The sequence below is a fragment of the Mus musculus genome, chromosome 12 (genome assembly GCF_000001635.26).
Source record: "Mus musculus strain C57BL/6J chromosome 12, GRCm38.p6 C57BL/6J".
NCBI lineage: Eukaryota > Metazoa > Chordata > Mammalia > Rodentia > Muridae > Mus > Mus musculus.
In genome coordinates, this window is record NC_000078.6 from 75,692,711 (window position 1) to 75,701,907 (window position 9,197).

A 9,197-nucleotide genomic window follows, 5' to 3' on the forward strand; every position below is an offset into this window, starting at 1 on the left:
CAATAGGATGGGGAAGAGACTATGCAAAAATGCAAGATCAATCAGGTTGTCTTAGTCAAAGTTCTGGTGCTATGAAGAGACACTGTAACCATGGAAATTCTTATAAAGGAAACCATTTAATTGGGGACTGGTTTACAGTTTCAGAGATTTAGTTCATTATCCCCATGGTGGGAAGCATGGCGGCAGGCAGGCAGAGACAGTAGGTGACAGTTCTACATTCAGGTCTTTAGGCAGCAGGAAGAGAGAGACGGAGAGCAACTAACTGGTCCTGGCTTGAGCATCTGAAAGCCCAAAGCACACCCGCAGTGGTACACTTTCTCCAACAAGGTTACACCCATTCCAACAAGGCCACACCTCCTTATCCTTCTCAAGAAGAGCCACTCCCTAATGACCATGTATTTAACTATATGAGCCTATGGGGGAGGGGAGGGGTATTCCTATCCAAACCACCACACAGGTCTTTGCTAAGTTTGGCAAAGGTTGGGACTTCTGGCCTTCTGCAGTCGATAATCATTCAGAACCAACCTATAGGCTGCCAAGGAAGTAGAAAAGTAGGGGGAGATGCAACCTTCCAACTGAGTAGCTCCCAACATTCAAGATCAGTTCACCCAAGTGGAGAGAGAGAAGCGCACACTGATGCTTATCAAGGGTCCTGTGGCGGTCTAGGCAGGGTACTAGCATTGGTTTTGAGAGCTTAGGTTAGTTAAAGCTAGACAGTGTAATGGGTAAATCTTTACTTAATCATCATGCAGTGTGCCCATAACCTGACAGCAAGAAACAAACACAAAAACCTCACACTCTTACCCTTGAATGCCCCTCACTTGCATAACCATCTGTATCTCATGAAGATGCAGGCATCCATCTGAATACTGAATATTAATGGCCATTAGTAAAGGAAACACAAATAGAAGCTCTAATATTGACTTGCTGAATCTCAACAAGTCATTTTGTGAACCCCACTTGAAGGTCACTACACCTCTCTTTAATACTCTGGGAATACAACCAAACATAGTTTGTGAGACTGAAAACACTGATCTACATCTCTCCATTCTCCCTTCCAATGTTATAGCTGGCCCTTGCTTCCATATTTTCCCAGTGTCTTCACACAATACATAGACACCTCCACACTCACCAGAGTCCCCCTTTCCAGCACCATCTTCCTACAGGCAACATGTCCACAATCAGGCCAGTGGTGGCGATCCGTGCCTGTAATCCCAACACTAGGGAGGTGGAGGCAGGAGGTTCAGGAGTTAAAAAGTCATTCTGAAACTGTATAACAAGTTCAAGGCCAGCTTAAGCTACATAAGATCCTGTCTCTAAGAAACAAACAAGGTCCAGAGACATGACTCAGTGGATGAAGGCACTTGTACCAAGCCTGACAGCCTGAGTTTGATCCCTGGGTTCCACATAATGAAAGGAGAGAACTAGCTCACAAAAGTTGTTCTCTGACAGTCACGTGTAGCACATGATCACCACCACCCACAAATAAAGAAATATAAGAAATATACGAACAAAAATAATTTTAAAAGAAGCCAAAGCTGGGCATAGTGGCACACGCCTTTAAACCCAGCACTTGGGAGGCAGAGGCAGGTGGATTTCTGAGTTTGAGGTCAGCCTGGTCTACAAAGTGAGTTCCAGGACAGCCAGGGCTACACAGAGAAGCCCTGTCTCGAAAAACCAAAAAAAAAAATAATAATAATAGTAATAATAAATAATAATAATAAATAAATAAAGGATAGGCAAGTAGGGCTACAGAGATGGCTCAACAGTTAAGAACATTGATAAAAAGTAAATAAATCCTTACAAAATATGCAAGTAGATCATTGAACTGTAAAAACACTCATAATACAAACATAAACTAAAACTATGATGTAATACCATGTTTTCATTTGTCAGATGGCAAAGGAAATAGTTTCATAATACATTGTGCTGAATGGATAATTTATGGAAGTCAGGATCAGCAGTAACTATTAAAATACAAAATGCATGTCTTTTTATTTCTTTAAAGAATTTTAAATTTTATTTTTAAGTGTGTGTGTGAGTATGTGTGTGTGAGTGTGTGTGTGTGAGTGAGTGTGTGTGTGAGTGTGTGTGTGAGTGTGTGTGTGAGTGTGTGTGTGTGTATGTGTGTGAGTGTGTGTGTGAGTATGTGTGTGTGAGTGTGAGTGTGTGTGAGAGTGTGTGTGTGTGAGTGTGTGTGTGTGTGAGTGTGTGTGTGTGTTGTGTGAGTGTGTGTGTGTGAGTGTGTGTGTGGGGTACATGCATGCAAGTGCCCGTGGAGATGAGAAGAGAGTCAGATCCCCTTGGTGCTGGAGTTCCAGGGGCTGTTGAGCCATCTGCTGTGATGCTGAGGGTCACACTCAGATCCTCTGAGTGCATCCTCAGTATTGCTGAGCCATCTCTCCAGCCACACATGTATGTTCTTTGACTCAATAATTGTTTCAAACAACTTAAGAAGCAATATAATTGTGTGCTTACAAAATGAGCATGTAGCATGACTTGCCATAATGAAAAAAAAAACAACAAATAAACAATTATGCTTTATTCACAGTAAACAGCACTTCAGAGAATGCCTGCTTTGTGTGTATAGAAGCAAAGGTTTAGTGTTAATTGAAGAAGAGCAAATGTAAAGCATCCGTTGTAGGCCACGCGCTAGCTAGTACAACTCGGATCCCTCTGGAAGGCATCACAAGGCACTGGTGATGTGGTTGCCTGTTTCCTCAAAGAATCTGGTTGGCTGACAATTGGGCTTAGAAGGGAGATTTTGCTTTTTAACCTATGCCTTCTGAATCATGGTCTTGATACATTTTAAAAAGGAGGAGGAGGAGAAAGAAGAGGAAGAAGAGGAGGAGGAGGGGAGGAGGAAGGAAGGAAGGAGGGAGGGAGGGAGAGAAGGAAGGAAGGAAGGAAGGAAGGGAGAGAGAGAGAAAGAAAGAAAGAAAGAAAGAAAGAAAGAAAGAAAGAAAGAAAGAAAGAAAGAAAGGAGAGAAAGAAAGAAAGGAGAGAAAGAAAGAAAGGAGAGAAAGAAAGAAAGGAGAGAAAGAAAGAAAAGAGAGAAAGAAAGAAAAGAGAGAAAGAAAGAAAGAAAGAAAAAAGAAAGAAAGAAAGAAAGAAAGAAAGAAAGGAGAGAAAGAAAGAAAGGAGAGAAAGAAAGAAAAGAGAGAAAGAAAGAAAAGAGAGAAAGAAAGAAAGAAAGAAAAAAGAAAGAAAGAAAGAAAGAAAGAAAGAAAGAAAGAAAGAAAGAAAGAAAAGAAAAAGAAAGATGTTAGTGAGGCTACAGCTCAGTGATAGGCTCCTACCTAGAATGTGTCAGGCCCTTGATCTGATTCCCAACCTTTCAAAATGGAAAAAAAAAAAAAAAAAAAAAAAAAAAAAAAAAAAAAAAAAAAGTACCTGGCTGCAGCTGAATGGATCTGCAACCTTCCATGTTACTTACCCAGAATCCAAGTCTTTTCGATCTAGGAATTAGGGAATTAGATGGCTTGATACTTCTCCTCCTCCTCCTCTTCCTCTTCCTCCTCCTCCTCCTCCTCCTCCTCTTCGTCCTCTTCCTCCTCTGCCTCTTCCTTCTCCTCCTTCTCTTTGGATTTTATTTCCAAAGCTGGAAAGATGGCTCAAGAGTTAAGAGCACTGGTTGCTCTTTCAGAGCTCTTAACTCTTGAGCTAGTTCCAAGGCATTCGATTGCCTCCTTTGGCCTTTGTGGGCACTGCACACATATGGTGCACAGATATACATGCAGGCAAAGCACCCAGACATATCAAAGAAAAATAACTTTTAAAAATTAAAAAAAGGATTTCAATTTTAGTTTTTAATGTGTGTTCACAAAGTACAGGAAGTGGGCTCAGATCCCCTCAAACTGGAATCTCAGGTGTCTCTTGCAGGGCTGGGCATTGAACCCAGGGCTTCCAATTAAAATACATCTGTAGCCTCTACTTCATTTTATCAATAATCAAAAGTTGGCTGAACATTCAGTTAAGGAGTAGAGTTGAGTTAAGTGTTGGGATTTTTTTGTTGTTGGCAGTGCTGGGTTTTTTATTGTTGTTGTTGTTTGGTTGGGTTTTTTTGTTTTGTTTTGTTTTTGTTTTTGTTTTTGTTTTTGTTTTTGTTTTTGCCTTTGTTAAACATTGACTACTCTTAAGATAATGTTGGTGCCAGGAAAGATGCCTGCAAGAACTGAGTCCAAGTAGACTACAGTGAAGCACTGATGGGTGGGGGCTGGGCATACCAGTAGAGAAAGCACAAATACATGACAATGCCGTTTCTTTCCTCTGCACAGTCTTGTGGCACTGAATGCAGGGAGTTAGAGTGAGTGGAGAGACTAAGGTAATGCCATTTTGTTCTAATTCCATTTTGTGTCTGTGTAGAAACTTCCCAGCCTGTAACACCAGCCAACCATTGCACCACCTCCACATGCCACCAAGGCCACATCTACCTTAGCAACACTTTTGGGATATCCATGAACCTGACTGTGATCTAGATGGGCTAATCAAAAATATTTAATGTTTATACAAAGCAAACATAAACTAAAATAGCTGAAAGGTGTACAAATGAAATTGTGTATTGTGCCTGAAATAACCACTGTGTTCTGTCTAAACACATGTTGTAAGGTTACTCTGACCCTCAGCTAACAGTGATGCCATATGATTTTTGCAGGGTTTGCCTTTACAAACACCACACCCTTGAGTTTGACACTGAGACTCTGAGGCATTACCCTAATCTTGGTTGTCAGCCTATTATACTTTTTAAAAAGTTATGTGTGGGTTGGAGAGATGACTCAGTGGTTGAGAGCACTGACTGCTCTTCCAGAGGTCCTGAGTTCAATTCCCAGCAATCACGTGGTGGCTCACAACCATCTGTAATGGGATCGGATGCACTCTTCTGGTGTGTCTAAAGACAGCTACAGTGTACTCATAAAAAAATAAATAAAATTTTTAAAAGTTATGCATATTAGTATTTTGCCTGCATGTCTGATGAGTACAAAGGCTTCAGAAGGGTGTTTGACCCCCTGGACCTGGAATTATAGAAGGTTGAAAGCCACCATATGGGTGTTGGGAATTGAACCCAGGTCTTCAACAAGAGCAACAAATGCCCCAAACCACTGATCAATCTCCCTAGACCCTTAGGACCCATTTTAAAATAATTATTTATCTATATTTTATGTACATAGGTGATTTGCTTGCATATATATCTGTGAAATGGTATCAGATCCCCAGGGGCTGGAACTGCAAACAATTGTGAACTGCCATGTGGGTGCTGGGAATTGAACCTGGGTCCTTTGGAAGAATTGCCAGTACTCTTTTAAGAAAAAAAAAGAAAAAAAAGACTTATTTTATGTATATGAGTACACTGTAGCTGTCTTCAGATGCACCTGAAGAGGGCATCAGATCCCTTTACAGATGGTTGTGAGCCACCATGTGGGTGCTGGGAATTGAACTCAGGACTTCTGGAAGAGCAGTCAGTGCTCTTAACCAATGAGCCATCTGTCCAGCTTCAGCCAGTACTCTTAACTGCTAAGCCATCTCTCCAGCCCCAGACCTCAGGACTCTTATGCTCCTAATTGGCCTTATCAGCATGATTGTCTGTATATTTCACAAGTGGATTGTTTTATTAGGTTGAGGGTGAACTATGATAAGGTTTTAATGTGATTCACTGTGATGGTGAAGCCTTGAAAAGAAGGGAAAGAAGAAAGAAGAAAGGAATCGTAGCAGGACCTGTTCCAATAAGTGCGTTTGGGGGATGTAGTTTACACATATGAAATCTAGTCACAATATTCTTGTTTAATACACGGTTTTGTTCATACGAATTTTTCCTAATTTTCTTCCTTCCTTCCTTCCTTCCTTCCTTCCTTCCTTCCTTCCTTCCTTCCTTCCTTCCTTCCTTCCTCTCTCTCTCTCTCTCTCTCTCTCTCTCTCTCTCTCTCTCTCTCTCTCTCTCTCTCTTTTTGTTTTTTTTGAGACAGGGTTTCTCTGTATAGCCCTGGCTGTCCTGGAACTTACTCTGTAGACCAGGCTGGCCTTGAAATCAGAAATCTTCCTGCCTCTGCCTCCCGAGTGCTGGGATTAAAGGTGTGTGCCACTACTGCCCGGCTTAATTAAAAAAAAAAAAAGTTTATTTTTTATTTTATGTGTGTGGGCATTTTGCCTGCAAGTACATTGGTGTACTGCTTGCATGCAGTGCCTGTGAAGGCCAAAAGAGGGCAGCAGACCTCCAGACGTGAATTTACAGACTGTTGTAAGCAGCTTTATGGGTGCTGGGAATCAAACCTGGGCCCTTTGAAAAACAGCTAGAGCTCTAAATATCTGGGCCATCTCTCTAGCCCATTGGTTATTTTAATAATAATAATAATAATAATAATAATAATAATAATAACTACCTTAAAATTTTGTCAGAGTCATTTTGTAGTATTCACTATGAAGGGTCTCAATAGGTAGCCAGAAATGGCCTATAATTCACTATGTAGACCAGGTGGCCCCGCAGAGATTTGCCTGCGTCTGCTTTCTGAGTGTTGGGATTAAAGGCCTGGACCACTCCGCAGCTGGTTGTTTTGTAGTATTTTTAAAAATGTGATTAAAGTCAGACTAAGTTGTTTGAGTAAAACAGAGAGGTTATTGGCATGCTGCATTAACACATTAAAATCTGCCAATGTGGATACATTAATGCAATTCCCTTTTATTAAAAGTGCTTCACACTTCAGTTGGCACTGGCTGTTCCAGGCCTAGCAAGTGGTTCTCAGCCATATGCAGTACTGACAGATAATATTTGGGAAACAGAAAAAACAAAAACAAAAACCAGGAATGGGTCTTCAAGGTAATGGTGATTTTTTTTTTTTAGCAATGAATAGAAAGATCATGATTGCTTATCAAAGCTAAGTACAACTGAAATCTTCCCATGGCTCTCTGATCTTACTGCTGAAATTGATACGACCCCACTGAACAATTCAAGTGCATTGCTATTTAGAACCCAAACTGTTGAATCTCCTGGAAATTTTTCCAAATGAACACTTGCATTGAATTTTTGTTATTATCAAATTAATTCATTTTATGAGTCCCTTGGAAATGGAGCTATAGATGGTTGTGAGCTTCCATGCTGAGAATCAAGCCTGAGTCCTCTGAAACAGCCAGTGCTCTAAACCACTGAGCTCTCTCTCCAGTCCTATAAATAAATAAGTAAAAAATTTAAAACGGATTATGAGACAGGGTCTCAAAGCAGACTGTGGCCCTTCTACCTCTGCCTCCTAAACTCTCAGATTACTGCCATGCCTGGCTCTGTAACATTTTGAGAAAGGTTTTTAATCTGAGGTAGACACAGAAATCAAGAATTAAACTGAATATAAAACCAGGTTGTCAGGGCTAGTAAGATGGCTCATCGGGTAAAGATGTTTGCTGCCAAACTTAATGACTTGAGCTCGATCCCTGGTACCCAGAAGGTAGAAAGAAAGAATTGAGTCCTGCTGGTTGACCTCTGACCTACACAAACACACACATAAAATTGCAGGATAAATTAATTAAAATAAAACCAGACCTATAAGTAGCTTTATATATGAGATGTTAAACCAAGAAGTTAAATAACATAATAAATTGTTAATAATTTTAGGGAGAGGAAAAATATTTGAAAATCACAAAGTAATTAGAAGCCATCTTCCTTGCTATCTATAGAGATGGGCCACATAGGAGTGATAGCCCCTCCACAGGTCAAGTCTATACAACAAGCATGGTAGCTTATATGTCTTATCCCAGCACCTGAAAGGCAGAGACAAGAGGATGACAAGATCAAGGGTAGCCCCGCTATAGGGAAAAAAAAAGAGAGAGAGAAATAATTCCAGAAAGATGAATGTTTTGATAGACATGACTATTTTGTTGTGTTGTGAGGGTTTTTTGGTTGCTGAAACAGGGTCTCAATATGTATCCCTGACTGTCCTGGAACTCCTTGTGTAGACCAGGCTAGAACTCACACGATCTACCTATTCCAGGATAGCCAAAGCTAGAAAGACCTTGTCTCAAACAAACAAACAAACAAACAAACAAAAAAGCCTGACTAACATGAAAGGAAGGAAGGAAGGAAGGAAGGAAGGAAGGAAGGAAGGAAGGAAGGAAGGACAAACAGGAAGGAAGGAAAGAAGGAAGGAAGGGAGGGAGGGAGGAAGGAAGGGTAAAAGAAGACAAAGGAAACCAATAAACACAAAAGCAGCTTGTACTCAGGCCAGCTCTTGGAAGTGCTCAGGGGCGCCCTGAAGACTTCCGGAGAACACTGAAGAGGATTTTGTGTGTTCTTTGAAATATGTCCAGTTGTAATTTTTGTGAAAAAGAGGGTTTTTTTTTTTTGTTTTTGTTTTTCGTTTTTTGTTTCTGTTTTGTTTTTTAATATACTGCAGGCCTGGTAGGGGACAGAAGAACCACTCACATTTGGTGGTGGGTGGGTCTCAGGGTGGGGCCAGCTTGTCTGTCAGGGTGAGCCACTTTGCATACAGGCTGCATTTCTGCCATGTGTAATTCTTGCGGTGTGAATGAGGCAATCCTGGTTGTTTGCTTCTTGCTTCTGGGCAGTTAGGATGAGCCACTGTGCCAGCGACTTCGCACCGCATAGTTCCTACCACGCAATTCCCACCATGCAACTGAAGACAACTCTGTGGACCTGTGCTGAGGCTTGGATTGGTTAGCTCTTTCTGCCCCAAGAACTGAATGAAACCTCATGCTCACACCGGAACAGCTTCGGGTCTGGTCTCCATCCTGGCCTTCCCACAACCCCGCCCCCCCACTCCCCCACCCCCGCTCTGGAGCAACAAGCCCAACCTTGGGAAGTTGACCATAGGCCTCTTTGGTAACGTCTTCAAGCTGAGTAGGAGTGTGCTCCCAGTATCTTTTATTACTCTGGCAGGGGTTGTGGGGGAGGGGCAGGAGGTTCGGTGAAAAGAGAGCCATACTTAGGATTTCCTAGCAGACCTTTGTCTCCTGGTGCAATGAGTGATCTTAAGGGCGTCTGGTGGAAGGGACTAAAAGTTTTGTCACACATGATCTGGAACTGTTGGACAGAAGCTGATGTCCCAGAGAAATTCTCAGATGAACAAGATGAACGAAGTCAGTGTCTGCCAGAACACAGGGGAAGAAAATAGCATTTTCCACAATGTGAGCGGGTGCAGCCTTCTCTCTTCCAGGCTGAGCGACAGAGCCAGCTTGTCCCAGGTCTTGGGGGTGGGGTG